The sequence below is a fragment of the Gossypium arboreum genome, chromosome 3 (genome assembly GCF_025698485.1).
Source record: "Gossypium arboreum isolate Shixiya-1 chromosome 3, ASM2569848v2, whole genome shotgun sequence".
NCBI classification, from domain to species: domain Eukaryota; kingdom Viridiplantae; phylum Streptophyta; class Magnoliopsida; order Malvales; family Malvaceae; genus Gossypium; species Gossypium arboreum.
The window spans coordinates 65,502,511-65,519,376 of NC_069072.1; positions in this window are offsets into that span (position 1 = coordinate 65,502,511).

Below are 16,866 nucleotides of genomic sequence, written 5' to 3' on the forward strand. Positions count from 1 at the left end.
ATCCATATAACTAGCATGCTAATAGCATCAAGGTATCAACCAAAATTTTTAGGCTCCTTAGCCAAATTCTAACTCTCCATCAACCCCAAATCCAACCATGAGATAGATAGAATTTAGACTCATCACCCAAAGGTTGTATATACTTCCAAAGATACCCTTGAACATACCTTAATCTAGAGGACCACCTTGGCCGAATCTACCTTCTTCCCCTTCCTCTAGTTACGGCAATTGCAAAAGAAAGAAAACATGAACACTCCTTCTTCTTCTCAAGTCACGGCAATGGAGAAGAGAGAGATGAGCATTTTTTTTTCTTTTTCCTTCTTTTACTAACATTATTTTATTTCCAATAACCCAATTTCTTATTATAATATCTAATTAAACATATGTATTGCCCATCAACATTCCATCTTGGCCGGCCACTATAAAGAAATTGGGCAACTTGACATGCAAGTCCACCTTTGTGTTAACATGCACTAATAAGCCATTTAAAATTAGCCTATCATATTTCACTATGTCTCATATTGATCCCTATTTAATAATTTCTCATGCAATTGGCAAAATTAGAGAATGAAACTTCCACATACTCATGTACACACATAATAAGCATAGAATATAGCAATTAATTTTTTTTTTATGACTCGGTTTTGTGGTTCCGAAACCACTTTCCGACTAGGGTCACACTAGGGCTGTCACAATTATAAAGTTTCATATTATTTTATAAGGTTAAAAATGTAAATGATGTATTAATATGTTATTATAATAAAACATAAAATAAGAAAAAACGCCATGCATTCATCTTTTGGGAAATGGTCGAATGTTGTAAGAAAGAAAAGAAATAAAGAGCTTAAGGGTTGGGTCATTAGCAAGCTTGATTCAAGGTGAGTTCTAGCTCGGTTTTTGATAATTTTTACGTTATTGAGATCCAAACAGTGTAATGTACAAAGCCCATGCTTGAAGTTTTTATTTTGATGAATATTTTGAGTTATGCCATTTATGAATAATTGAGCTTTGTGATGATAGTTGATGAAATATAAAAGATATGTTTTGGATTAACATGTTTTGTATTGGAATTTTTGATGATTTTGAGTAATTGGGACTAATTTGCAAAAATAATAAATTGAGGGACTAAAATTTGAAATAAATGAAATGTATGGACTTGTATGAACATAAGGATGATTCGGCCTAAACATGGTGTACTCAAATTTTGCATGTTTTGTGTTTTCTGCAAATTGGACTAAATTGTAAAAAATGTAAAATATCAGGGGTAAAATGGTAATTTGCTCATTTATGTGTTTTTGGACTAAATTGAGTTAAAATATGTTTGAATGAGTTTAATTTGAATATGTTTAGATCAAGAACCAAAGAAATCGGATTTGGATCGACGGAAAACCAAAGTTGTCGATTAGTGGTCCCGTTCCGATTTTCATTATCCGAGGTAAGTTTATAAGCAAATAGATGTTGTTTATTTTAAATAAATATGAGTTTATTATGCTGAAATGAATTATGTGAAGTATATATGTTGTTAGCCAAATGTGTATATGCTAGGAAGCTATATTTACAAATTCGTTTCGACCGAGTTATGACGTCTGAAAGCCCTGTATGAACCTTAGGAATAGCTAGGATACATATGTCATGACATAGGATTCAATATGTGATGTGCGAGTAAGACCATGGCATCGATATATGTGTGCGAGTAAGACCACGTTTAATACGTTGGCATCGATATGTGATTTCGATATATGTGTGTAAGTAAAACCATGTTTAATACGTTGGCATCGATACGTGATTTCGATTTATGTGTGCGAGTAAGACCACATTTAATACGTTGGCATCGATATGTGATTCTGATTTATGTGTGCGAGTAAGACCCTGTCTGGGACAGTGGCATCGATATGTGATTACATGTAAGACCACGTCTGGAACGTTGGCATTGTACAATATGTGTGATTATCCAAGTATCCTATTCAATTCTGAATGGTCCAACAGGCAATGATAAATTGTGATTGAATGTGTAAAACGAGCTAAATGACCAGGTATTGATAGTTGATTTCCTATTTGGAAATAAGGTAAGTTGGTTATTTGAGATAGGATGCAAATTATACATAATGCTAATGTAAATATTTGTGTATTTGTATGGTATATTCAGCCATATGTTATGCATAAATATGTGATATTAAAGTTTGATTCAAGAGTATATGCTTATGAGTGTATATATATTCGATTATATAATGTTACTATGGTTTTGAAATTGAATGTTATTTTGATAATAGATATATGTATATTCGCCAAGGTAAAATTTATATATGAAAGTATATGTTGTATATGAAATTGTAAGCTTGAAATTAAATATGATTATGATATCATAAATTGGTTTGGTTAAATTGAGTTGATATCGTCATTGAATTATTTATTTGCTTATGACTTACTAAGCTATGATAACTTACTGTATGTGTATGTTTGTCTCTGTTTTATAGATTTTGGAGTCAAGTTACGAGCTCGAGGATGTCAGCAAAGTTTATCACACTATCGACTGTTTTCGGTATCTTATAAGTTTGAATTTGAACCTATGGCATGTATAGGCTAAATTATATTTGGATATGTTTCATTTTGGTATGCGTATATATATAAGCCATGCGAAAATGGCTTGTTTAATTTGTTAAGTTTAGTTTTAAGGTTTGATCGAATATTGGTTATGTTTGGTTGTGGTTTTGATGTTTAGGCCATTATATATTATATGTGAATCATGGTTGATATATTTTCTATGGCTGATGAAGATTTGTCAAAGTGTATGTGTACGGTATATTTGGTATGATATGAAATTGAGGTAGGATATTTTTGTTGAATGATATGCATGTTATATAAGTGATATGTATTAGGTAAATGATTATCATTTGAAGTATTGGTTTTTGGTTATGTGATGAAGTTGATATGAATAATAATTATATATTCTTGATCATTGGTTGTAAATGAGATTTTAAATATAATGAATAGATTGTGAAATGACCACGTCTTGTTTCGGTAAACAAGATGAATTAGCATTCGGTTAATGTTAGATAATTGGAGTAACATGTATTTGTGACTTGAAAGTGAGTTGTTTTGGCTTATAAGATTAAATTATCATACATACATGTTTATGTGTATTCGGTTTGAAATGAAATATATAGGTGATGTTTTAAAGTTAGTTATAATTTGGCTATAGTGTTTAAATCTTGTCATCAAGTGTTTAGTTATATGTTGAAGTTGGATTTGTGGTTTTGGACATATGTGAATTATGTTAGGCTATGAAAAATTGGACATTGAAAATGTGGTTTTTATGACGATTTGAAATGGCATGCTTATATGGGTAATTTGGTTTAAAAATGATAATGTAAATGTATATGTATATATGGTTAAGGCATTGGAACTATAGTGATAAGCATGAGATTTGGTTTATAGCATATTTATATAAATATATTATGTATTGAATGTTATATAGAATGATCGAATATGAAATAATTTAGTTTGATTGTGTGTGTAACACCCCGAACCCGAGACCATCGCCGGTGTCGGACACGAGGGGTTAACAAGCCAAGTTCACATGTTTTGCCCACCAATTTGACATTTCCAGTCAGGCTGAAAAACTGCGTCACCGTCGCCTTAAAAATCATATCTCGAGTTTCAAAACTCGGAAACTGGTTTCGTTAATTTTCCCTGAATTTAGACTCATATATCCATCCATGGATTTATTTCTAGAATTTTTTGTCGGGCCAATTGGTACAGTTTATTAGTTAAAGTCACCCATGTTACAGGGATCGACTGCTCTGACCTTCGCGCGTTATAACTTTAATATCTCTCTGTACAGGGCTTTAATACTGGTACCGTTTGTTTCTAATGAAACTAGACTCAAAATGGAATCTGTACATATAAGGCACGACTCCTAATTCTTTCTGGATAATTTATAGTAAATTTTTAAAGTTTTGACAGGGGACCCAGAAACCGTTCTGGCCCTGTCTCACAATAGCTTTAATATCTCTTAACATGTAACTCCTATGACCATTTAGTTTCTTCCATATGAAAATAGACTCATCAAGGTTCATTTACATAGCTTATTCACTATTTAATACCATTCCTACAAATTTTGGTGATTTTTCACATTCACGTCACTGCAGCTGGCAGCATCTGTTTTTAAGGTAGGTCTTACCTATTTTGTAGTCTCCATGAACCAACTAGTCTTGCCATACATAGGTTCATATATGATCATTTTAACCATACCAATGGCTGATCATGTGACCAACACTCCCATTTCCAATCCATAATCACATCATGACACCATATATATACATACAAACCAAAAATAGTCCAAGTTCATGCTTCCTTTTACGAGCCATTTTCGCATGGCCGTATACATATACATCACCACATTTTTAAACCAACAAGGGTAGTCCTATACATGCCATTTCAAAGTTCAAACAAAATTTATACCAAACATAGAGGCGTTGATAGTGTGGATGACTTTGACTTTATTGATCCCGAATCCGATTGCTATCGGCGAAATCTATAAAACAGAGAGCCAAAGTAACGGGTAAGCATTTTTATGCTTAGTAAGTCTCAAGGAATATAATCAACTCTAATTACAGCAATACATTCACATAGCCAAATGCATCATTTCATTAATACACATTCTTACTTCACACTTCATCATTATATACTTTCACAAAGTATCAATCAATTCAATAACTGAAATTCATTAGTCGATTGAGCGAATGTTGCTCAAACATGTCGACTTTCAATGCACATATAAACGTACCTTATTCTTTGGGCTTCTCGAGTGTACTAATTGAATTTATTACAGCAACCAACACTCACCTCCAGCCCAAGATTCTTGAATATAACGGATATAAGCATGTGCACAAATGCCTTCGGTCTTAGCCGGATAGAATGACTTCATACGAATGCCTTTGGGTCTTAGCCGGATATAGCCGCTAGCACAATTGCCTTGGTCTTAACCGGATATAATTTCCAGCATAATTGTCTTGGGCTTAGCCGGATATCATTCAATTTCTCATGCACACATACATCAATAATCATTGGACATACATATTTCATTTTCGTTACTAAGGCTCAAACACAATTATAATCATTAGCATAATCGCCTTGGGACTTAGCCGGGTAGAATTGAATACTCATACACACATAAATCAATAATCAATACATCCATATTTCATTCCACATAATTCAATTAAGGTCACTTCTTGAGGACTTACCTCGGATGTTGTCGAATGGCTTTTACGGCTATTCGATCACTTTTCCTTCCCTTGTCCAATTGTGGCCCTCTTAGCTCTTGAGCTAATTCAAACAAATTCAATCTATTAAAACCTCATTGTGCTAGCTTATGGCGAATATGACAAGGAGTTTAAATGGTCATATGGCCACTCTTTAGCTTGAATACACAATGGTCATGCACATTTTATACTACATCAAGCAATTCAATATAATTTATTCGAGCATCAAGGAAAAGCTAAGGCCTTCAATAGGCTACCCAAGGCGAATATTCATGTACATGTTGAGGCCAATTATGCACTTAATACCTCACAAAAACAGCATGCATTTTACTAGTTAATGCTTTGCATATTGTTGCTCAAAACTTATAATATAGCATCAAGCACTCATATGTGTGCTAGGCCGAATGTGCTTGCAATTTCACATTCATTCTTCAACATCTTCTTCTTTAAACAAACATATTCATCACTTAGTTCATAACCAAACATCATGTGCAAACATATATATACATATATGAGCATGGCCGAATTTCAAGGTGTCCATAGCCATCCAAAACACAAATTTTAACTAACATGCAAGAAGCATGAACCATGCTTATGAATGCATCATGGCCGAATATGACAATCATGCTCCTTTTCAACTTCAATCATGATTAAACAAAAGAAAACTCAAAATCTTACTCAAGAGTAGACAATCCATCATTGCATGCATCATCATCAAGCTTTACACTTAGCATGCAATGGCTTTATCACCATAACAACTTTGGCCAAATACCATTTCCATGGCATAACAAAGATTTGAGCCATGGCTAACATGCACATCAAGTTAGCAACCAAAACATGCATGAAACTCCTAACACAACCTCATACATACCTTAATCTTGATGCAAACTTAGCCAAATCTCCTTCTAGATCTCTTCCAACCCAAGCATGAAGCAAAAATCCTCCCCCTTTTTCCTTAGTATTTTCGGCCAAGAAGTGAAAATAGATGAACAAATTTTTTTCTTTTCTTTCTTTAGGATATTCGCCAAGGGCTATGAAGAAAGATGAACACTTTTTTTTTTGTTTCTCATCCTACTAACATTAATTTTTTTCCATACTCTTATTTTATTATTTCTAACATCCACCACTAGCAAAACATGTTTAAGACATGTTTTCTTTTGCCCATATTCATCACCATGGCCGCCACTTCCTCTCTTTGGGTAAATTGACATGCAAAACCATACTTTTGCATGCATGTACTATTAGACCTTTGAAGATTGGCCTATCACCTTTCAACAATGTTTCATATAAGTCCATCTAAATAAATTCACATGGAAATGATCAAATTAATGCATGCAACTTTCACACATGCATTTGCTAACATCATAAACATAGAATATAACTTCTAATTACTTATAAGACTCGGTTTAACGGTCCCGACACCACTTCCCGACTAGGGTCAAATTAGGGACGTCACAGTGTGTATGAAATTTTGGCATGAATAAGAGCATATAAAATTAGCATATGAATTATGTGTATTTTTAGTTGTTATTTGTGTTTAAAATGGCTTAAGATAACAAGGTCCTATGCGCTTGGTCTTGTGATTAGGAAAGAAGTATGTTTATTCTTAAGTCATGTTAGTTTAAATATAACTAATGCCGCATAAGTGAGTGATACTTAAGTTGTATTATGGCTCATATTGTTTGGGTATAAACGCACTATGTTTGCTAATAATCAATAATAAATATTAGGTCATAATGTATAATTATCAAGGTTGCATTTTTTTTGTGGATGTTAATTAGTTTTAATATGTGAACATTCTTAGATTATGAAATGTTATGTTTGATATTCACTTATAAAATTAAAAAAAACTAAATATATATATAGTTGCTATATGTCCGGTATATGTTGTGTGATGATTTATACATATATTTGAATGAATTTTAAATATGTTAATGATAGTAATATAATAGTTTTAAATTCGAAATTGAAAAAGATAAGTGTTCTGATAAGTTTAAATTACAAAGAAAAAAATGTAGTAAATGTCTGTTTTGAACTGTGTTATGTCCGATAATGCCTCGTAACCCTAATTCGGCGACGGATACGGGTTAGGGGTGTTACAAAAAGAGCAACATGGTTTTCTAAAATAGACTTGAGGTCCGGTTACTACCAGTTGAGAGTGAAAGACTCGGATGTACCCTAAACTGCTTTCCGGACGAGGTATGGTCGCTATGAATCCTTGTCATGCCTTTTGGGTTAACGAATGCTCCTGCCACATTTATGGACTTGATGAACCATATTTTCCAACCGTACTTGGATAAATTTGTTATTGTTTTTATTGATGACATATTGATTTATTTGTGTGATGAATCCGAGCATGCTGAACATTTGAGAATTGTTTTGCAAACCTTGAGAGACAAGTAGTTGTATGCTAAGTTTAGTAAGAGTGAGTTTTGGCTTCAAGAAGTTGGATTCTTAGGCCACATTGTTTTACGTGATGGTATTGATTGACCGAGTAAGATCTCAGCTATTGTTGAATGGAAAGTGCCGAAGAACGTAACTGAGGTTAGAAGCTTTCTAGGCTTGGTCGGTTATTACAGATGGTTTTTAAAGGATTTTCCATGATTGCTACTCCAATGACGAAGTTGTTACAGAAAAATGTCAAGTTCGAATGGATAGAAAAATGCCAACAGAGTTTTGAGAAATTAAAGGCATTGTTGACTGAGGCTTTGATTTTGGTACAACTCGAGTCAGGTAAAGAATTTGTGATTTATAGTAATGCATCTTTAAATGGTTTGGGATGTGTACTTATGCAAGAGGGTAAAGTTGTAGCTTACGCTTCAAGACAGTTGAAGCCTCACGAGAAGAACTACCCGACACATGACTTGGAGTTGGTTGCTACAGTGTTTGCTTTGAAGATTTGGCGACATTATTTATTTGGTGAAAATTTTCATGTCTTTACCGATCACAAAAGCCTTAAGTATTTGATGACTCAAAAGGATCTGTACCTGCGACAACGAAGATGGCTGGAACTGTTAAAAGATTATGAACTTGTGATTGATTACCATACGGGTAACGCGAATGTGGTCACCGACGCTTTGAGTAGGAAGTCATTGTTTGCCTTGAGGGCTATGAATACATGGCTGACTTGGCCTCATGATGGTTCGATTCTAGCCGAGTTGAGAGCTAGACCGACTTTCCTTCAACAGATTTGTGATGCTCAAAAATTTGATAAAGAGTTGCAAGCTAAGAGAATTCAGTGTCAGTCCAGTAGTGAACCAGATTTTCTGAGTGAGTACAATGGTTGTTTGAGATTCTGTTGTAAAATTTGTGTTTAGAAGGACACTGAGTTGATTCGAAATATTTTATATGAGGCACACAATGGTTTTTTGTCAGTCCACCCGAGGAGTACAAAAATGTATAATTACTTGAAGAAAATGTATTGGTGGAATGGTATGAAAAGAGATATATCAGAGTTTGTATCGAAATGCTTAGTTTGTCAGTAAGTGAAGGCTGAACATCAAGTATCTTCAGGTTTACTTCAGCACGTCATGGTTCTCGAGTGGAAATGGGACAGGATTACTATGGATTTTGTGACAGATTTGCCTTTAACTCTGAGAAAGAGAGATGCCATATGGGTTATTGTTGATAGACTGACTAAATCGGCTCATTTCATTCCAGTACGTACCGATTACTCACTTGATAAGTTATTTGAATTGTACATTGGCGAAATTGTTAGACTTTATGAAGTACCAATATAGATTGTATCGAATAGAGATCTGAGATTCACTTCACAGTTTTGGAAAAAAGTTACAAGAAGCTTTGGGTACAAAGTTGAATTATAGCACTACTTTTCATCCACAGACTGATGGTCAGTCTGAACGAGTAATTCAGATCTTGGAAGACATGCTCCGATGTTGTGTATTGGAATTCCAAGGTAGTTGGGAAAAGTACTTACCGTTAGTGAACTTTGCCTATAACAACATTCATCAGTCGAGTTTGAAAATGGCACCTTATGAGGCATTGTACAGACGTAAGTGTCAAACGAAGTTGTATTGGATCGAGCTCAAAAAAAATCAAATTCACGGAGTTGATCTGGTTAAGGAAACCAAAGAAAAGGTGAAGGTAATTCGTGATTGTTTGAAAGTTGCTTTGGATAGACAGAAATCCTACGCGGATTTAAAATGGAAAGAAATTGAGTATCAAGGTGATAAGGTATTTTTGAAAGTGTCTTCATGGAAAATGGTTTTAAGATTTGGTAAAAATGGCAAATTGAGTCCTCGTTTTATAGGGCCGTATGAGTCACCGAGAGAATAGGGCTGGTTGCCTATCGGTTGGCTTTACCATCCAAGTTGGAAAAGATTCACGATGTGTTCATGTGTCTATGTTGCTCTATTATAGATTAGATCCTTCACTTGTGATTTGACCAACAAAAGTTGAGATTCGACCGGATATGACTTATGGTGAGTAACCGATTAAGATTTTGGCTTGAGAAGTCAAATAGTTGAGAAACAAAAACATTGCCTTAGTGAAAGTGTTATGGCGAAGACATAGGTTTGAAGAGGCTACATGGGAGCCCGAGGAGGCCTTGAGGAAACAATACCCAAACCTTTTTATCGGTTCGAGGACGAAAATCCCTAAAGAAGGGAGAATTGTAACCTCCCGAATTAGGGTCTAGTCGAAACAGTGGTTTTGAGACCACAAATCTGAAATAGAAATAATTGTTTTATGATTATGTGATGGTTCATGATATGATTGCATGTTCGTGTGAAATTTTCATGAAGAAATTCTATGCCTAAATTGTCCAATTTGTCCTTAGGGACTAAATTGAATAAGTTGTAAAACTTGTGTTCTAGATGCTTTGAGCTTGAAATTGCATTAGATTATTAATTAGAGGTCCTTAAATAACAATTTGAAAAAATTCTAAAATTTTGGACAAAAATGGGCATGAATAGGAAAAATTTGAAAGAAATGCCTTAAGGGCATTTGGGTCATTTGGTTAATAAAAGAATAAAAAGGGAAAAATCAAGCAAAAATGTTGTCCATCTTCTCTAAAGGTGCTGAAATTTTGGGGAGACTCCATAGCTAGCTTGATTGTAAGTGCTCCTAAGTCCCGTTTTTAATGTTCTTTACATTTTTTAAGTTGTCATCAACCGATCTAGCTATTTCTACCATTATTTTGAGCTAGGGTTCATGTATGAAAATTGACCCATGTGTGACATGGTTGTATTTTGATGTTTAATGGAGGAATATGAATGTTTGATGTGTGATAAACATCTTTTACTAAGTGATTTTTAGTGAAAACACCTAAAAAGGACTTGTTTGTAAAAGGTGTAAAAATAAGTAGTAGGAATGCGAAATGAAGGAAAATGTGGGCTGATATGAGTTAGAATATGAATCGGCTAGGCTTGGAAAATATGTGGCATGCATTTCATTTTACGGGCCTAGGGACTAAAATGTAAATAAATGAAAAGTTAAGGGTAAAAAGGTAATTTTACCAAAGTATATGTTATGGGTCGATATGAGCAATGTGAGTATTAAAAAAGTTGAATTTCACATTATAGATCAAGAAAAACATGATTCAGGTCTTGATTGGGAGGAAACAAGGTTTACGAGGATTAGGCTCGTTTCTATCATTTTGTACCGAGGTAAGTTCATTTGCAAATAATGCAACATGTACCATAGTTTAAATGCTTTAATATTGCATGTATGATAAGTACTTAAATAATTAATGTGATGTTGTATCATGTGTTTATTGCCTAAATTTTATCAAGAATTATACGTTGATTATCCCATGGATATGGGATTGGTGTTATGAGTATTGAAATCGACGTTACGAGCAAGTTCGACAGAAATGTGGTATTGAAGAATCCTGTTTGAACCTTAGGAATAGTTTAGGATACAAGTGACATGCCACTAGGAACTTTGTGATCAGAACTCATTGAGTTGTGGTCTGAGTTCATGATATATGTGACATCTGAGCTCATTGAGTTGTGGTCCGAGTTCACGATGTATGAGAAACATGTTTTGGCATCTGAGTATTGGTCTCGTATATGCTATTAATTGCGAGGTAGTCCGGCATGTGTTACGGATACTTGACAACCTGTATAAGCAGACCCGTGAGTAGCTTGAAAGTAAGCAACATGTGATATGTGATATGAGGTAGCATTGGCTACATATGAGGCACTTAGGTACGAGATATTGATGTATCCAATAGTATTTCGAGTGTTCAACGGGTAGTTCTCAAGGAATTTCAATGAGTAATCTTGATGAATACGTCAAAGACAAGAAAGTATGTTATCATATGCAAGTGGCACAGGTATGTACATTGAACTTATGAGAATGACATGAGATATGATGAACTTGTGGTAAGAACATGTGTATATGTATATGAAGAATAAGTTTAAGAGTTTTGATAATATGCAAGGTTATGTTCATTATGTTAAATGTATGATTAATGCTTGTTTAAGTTGCATTTTATTTGCATGTGAACTTACTAAGCTTTAATACTTGCCCCCTTTCCTTTCCTTTTCTTATATTGTCACCAAGCTAGCTCGGGGATCAGGAGACGTCAGAGATTGAACATTCGGGTATAGCTAGTCTTATCATTTTGAGTATGGCATGTATAGGGACTTGGTCTTTTTGTTATGTGTGACAGCCCTATAGTGACCCTAATCGGAAAGCGGTTTCGGGACCGCTAAACCGAGTCACCAAATTATTTGAATGTGATATTTATGGTCTAAAATATGTGAATATGAATGTGCGAAAATTTTAAGCTTCGATTTAGTTATATGCGTGTGAATGTAGTACATAGGACTTGTGTGACACTTTTGAAATGTGATAGGCTAATCTACAAGGATCTAATAGTGCATGTAATCAAAAGGGAGGACTTGCATGTCAATTTCCCCCCCTAATTAGTAGTGGCCAGCCATGAGCATGGGTGCACAAAATGTTATGGCTAAAAACATGTCATAAACATGTTGGGTTAATGCATTATGTAAGGAATAATAAAATAAAGAGCATGGGCAATGTGTGTGATTGTTCCCCCCCCAATTGCCGTGAGTTGAAGGAAAGAAAACAAAAAAAAAAAGAAAGTGTTCATTCTTGAACATTTTGGCTGAATAGAGGAAAGAAAGGAAGGGGAAGAGCTTGAGAAAATCGGCTATGGTGGTTTGCTAGACTAAGGTATGTTTGATGTTGTCCATGAGATTCATGCATGTTTTTAGTTGTTAGTTTGAGTTCTAACTAGCCCATGGTTCAAATCTTTACTATGTCATGGAGATGACATTCGGCTAAGGTGGATTGTGTTGATGTCATTTGCATGCTAAAAGTGAAGCTTTGTAATAGTGCATGTGATGGTGGATTGATGACTCTTGAATCTTCTTTTTAGCATTTTTGAGTGAGACATTAAGTTCTTTGTTTAACCATGACCAAAATTGAAATGGTATGGTGTTGTGATGCATTCGGCCATGGTAGGAAGTAGAAGGGAAATATGGTTGTTGTTAGATGAAGTAGAGTCTAACAAATGAGCACATATGTGCATTAGTTGCTAGATGGAGAAGAATCGGCTAGCAAGTTGTGTGCCAAGGCCGAATATAATTTTGTATATTAATGAGTAATGCATGTGTTGAATTGATGGAAAGGGAGAGGATGCTTTAATAGTGTATATATGTGTATTAGCCAAGTTTTGAACTTGAAACAAAATGGTGTTTAGTCAATACAAGTGACCATACTTGTAGAATGTATTAAGTGTTGCAATCGGCCTCAACCTAGACATGTATATTCGGCCACATGAAATAGATTTGTGTTGTATGTGTTCGGTTAGAGGCAAGCATATTGATGCTTTTATCTTGGCTTAGATAATCGGCTAAAAGAGAGTGTGGGCTAAAATGTTGAGTTTGATTAATGATTCCATATATGTGACTTTAATGCCTAATGTATATATGGGCTAAGTACCTTGAGGTCCTCTTTTGATGTTCAAATGAATTGTGTTAAATTGCTTAATGTGATTAAAAATGCGCATGACCATTGTGTATTTGAGCTAAAGGGTGGCCACATGACCTATTAAACTCCTTGTCATATTCGGCCATAAGCTAGCATAATGAGACTTTAATAAGTTAAATTTGTTTGAATTAGCTCAAGAGCTTAGAGGACCACAGTTGGATAAGGGAAAGGAAAAAGTTATCGAATAGCCGCCGAAATCGTTCGACCACATCCGAGGTAAGTTTTCGAGTAATGGAACTTAGATTATGATTTGATTAGATCATGTTTTACATAAATCAAAATCATGCTCTTTGTATGTGGCTATTGAGCGAAATTGCAAGTGTGATAAGTGTCTTGTGTTTGAGCTTTGGTAATGAAAATGAAATACGGATGTGTCATGATTTATTGATAAATGTGCATGGTTATTCGAATGATGTCCGGGCTAAGTCCCGAAGGCTTTGTGCTAAGTGACTATATCCGGACTAAGATCCGAAGGCATTTGTGCGAGTTACTAAATCCGGACTAAGATCCGAAGGCATTTGTGCGAGTTACTAATTCCGGGCTAAGCCCGAAGGCATTGGTGCGAGTTACTAAATCCGGGTTAAGTCCCGAAGGCATTTGTGCGAGTTACTATAACCGGGCTATGTCCCGAAGGCATTTGAACGAGTAGCTATATCCGGTTAAATTCCGAAGGTACGTGATTCGGGAATGAGCGATCTTGCTGAAAAAAAATTCAGTTAATACTCTTGTAAAATCCCAACAATGAGGTATGTTTCGTATGTGCATTGGAATAGTTGATTCCCTTCGAATAATATTCGCTCGATAAATCTTGAGCTTCCGGTATTGGCTAAGATGATCCCTTATGTATGAATATAGGGGTTGGAATGTGAAGTAGGAATGATTTGAGAATATGTATATATGGAATTATCCGTTTAGTTATATGAATGCTATACTTCAGTTGTGCTTAAATTCTTTGCTCAAAACTTACTAAGCATTTAATGCTTACTCCGTTTATTTAATTCTCTGTTTTATAGATTTTGGTCCTTCAGCTATCGGACTCGGGATTTTTGAAGTCGAAGTCACCCACACTATCAAAGCTCCTTTTGGTATATTTTTGGTTGAACTTTGAAATGGCATGTATAGGACTACCCTTTTGTTGTTGGTCATATACCTTTCGGTTTTGTGTAAATTTGGATAGCCATGCAAAAATGGCTTAAATATACTTTGATCATAGCATTATAATCGTTTTGTATGTAGCCCGTCGAGAGGTATGGAAATGTTGGTAACAGTTAGCCATGGGAATGGTTATTCATGATCACTTTTGGAATATGTATGACAAACTCTAGTTTATCCATGGAGGATCATGAAATAGTCAAAGTTTACCTTAAAAATAGATGCTGGCAGCAGCAGTGATGTGGATGTGAAAAATCACTAAAAATAGTAGGAATGGAATTTAATAGTGAATAAATTATGTAATCGAACCTTGATGAATCTATTTTCATAGGAAAGTAACGAAACATTCATATGAACAGTATATTATGAGATGTTAAAGTTCTCGTGAGACAGGACCAGAACGGTTTCTGGATCCCCTGATCTGACTTTGGAAATTCATTATAAATTAACCAGAGACATTTAGAAGTCATGCCATATATGTATAGATTCCTTTTTGAGTCTAGTTTCTATAGAAACAAACGACATCAGTATTGAAGCCCTGTACAGGGAGATATCCAAATCGTAATGCATGAAGGTCACTGTAGTCGCACCCTGTAACAGGGGAGACTTTAACTAATAAACTGTACTAATTGGCCCGACCAAAAATTCTAGAAAAAAATCAGTAGATGTAAATATGAGCCTAGTTTCAGGGAAAAATTACAAAACTGATTTTCGAGTTTTGGAACTCAAGATATGATTTTTAAGGTGACAGTGACGCAGTTAGCCAACTGCCTGGAAATTTTTAAAATGGACTGTGAAAGTAAGTGGATTAAGCCCGTTAACCCCTCGTGTCCGACTCCGGCAACGGTCTCGGGTACGGGGTGTTACATTATGTGCCATATTGGTTAGCCAAATGTGTTGGCTCATGATGGTATTATGATTATTTTGTATATGGCCATGAGAGGTGGCTCATATTGATTATTTGGGTTGTAACCCTAATTACTAGTGCATGCATGCTAATGTGCTTATGCTTTAATGTGGTTATGGTTACTTATGGATAATGAGTGTGATGGATGACATGTATGTTTGTTGTATGAAATATGGTTAATGTGTATGCCAACAAAGGTGATGCAAGTGGGTAACTTGAAAGTAGATTAGTAAAGATGATAGATAAATAGAAATTGGTGTGGAATGCTATATGAAAACATGATAGTTTGAATAGGTGATATGTTGACACTACCAAGTCATGATTTAACCATGAATGTGAATACTTGTGTAGCCAAATGTGCCACGTTGCATGCTATGAAGTAGGATTGAGTATGTGAGTGTTTAAGGGTGGAAAATGGCTTGGAAAATAGCCTAAAAATTGTCCACGCGGTTAGACACATGGGCATGTGTCTTGGCCGTGTGTGACACACAGTCTACCCTATTGGTGTGTGATCCGGACGTGTGTCCCCTGCACCCCAATTATGAAAAGCAGATTGCCCAGTAGTAAACACATGGGCAAAGACACGGCCGTGTGTTTCAGCCATGTGAAGGACACGGCCTTAGGACATGGGTGTGTGCCCAAGCCGTGTGAAGTCTGCATTTAATTTATGGAATTTAATTTGCCACACGACCTAAGGACACGGGCGTGTGCGTTGGCTATATGACCCTAATTGCATTAATGACGTCATAGTCAGAGAGTTACACGGGCTGAGGACATGGGCGTGTCCCGAGCCACATGGGTGCGTGTGACCACACGGCCTACCCACACTGGTATGTGATTCTCCAAAACAAGAAATTTTTTTAAGTTTTCCCAAACTTTTGAAAGTTCTCGGTTTAGTCCCGAACCACCTTTAATGTATGCTTTGGGCCTCGTAGGCCCTTATAAGGGACAATTTGCATGTGATTTAAAAGATTTTATTTTGAATGAAATTTCATGGCCCGGTTTTGTATGATGTTCATGTTTAAGTCAAGTAATGCCTCGAACCCTGTCCCTGCGTCGGATACGGGTAAGGGGTGTTACAAGCCCCTTTTTAGTCAAATCAGAATAGTGTTTTTGGAACCAAAAATCTGGGGTTAAAAAATTATTTTAATATTAATTTAAGTGTTTACAGCATGATAGTATGTGTGTGTGAAAGTTTTGTGAAGAAATTTTATCGTTTGAATAGTTAATTTGATAAAAAGGACTAAATCGCTTAAAATGCAAAAGTGTTGTTCTATTATCTAAAGGTGTCAAATAGCTATATAATCTTAAAATTAAGGTCCTTATGTTGTAATTAAACCATTTCAAAGGTTAGTGGACAACTTTGGACAACCATTAAATGATTTTTGAGTTGTATGACTAAGGTTATTTTTGTAATTTGGTTAATATAGGTTAATTAAATAAAAACAAAATGAATTTTATTCTCTGTCTTCATCGTTTAGCCGAATTTGTCAAGAAGAAAAGCCAAAAATTAGGTTTCATTCGACCATTGACTCATAAGCTCAATTAGGTATGATTTTTGTC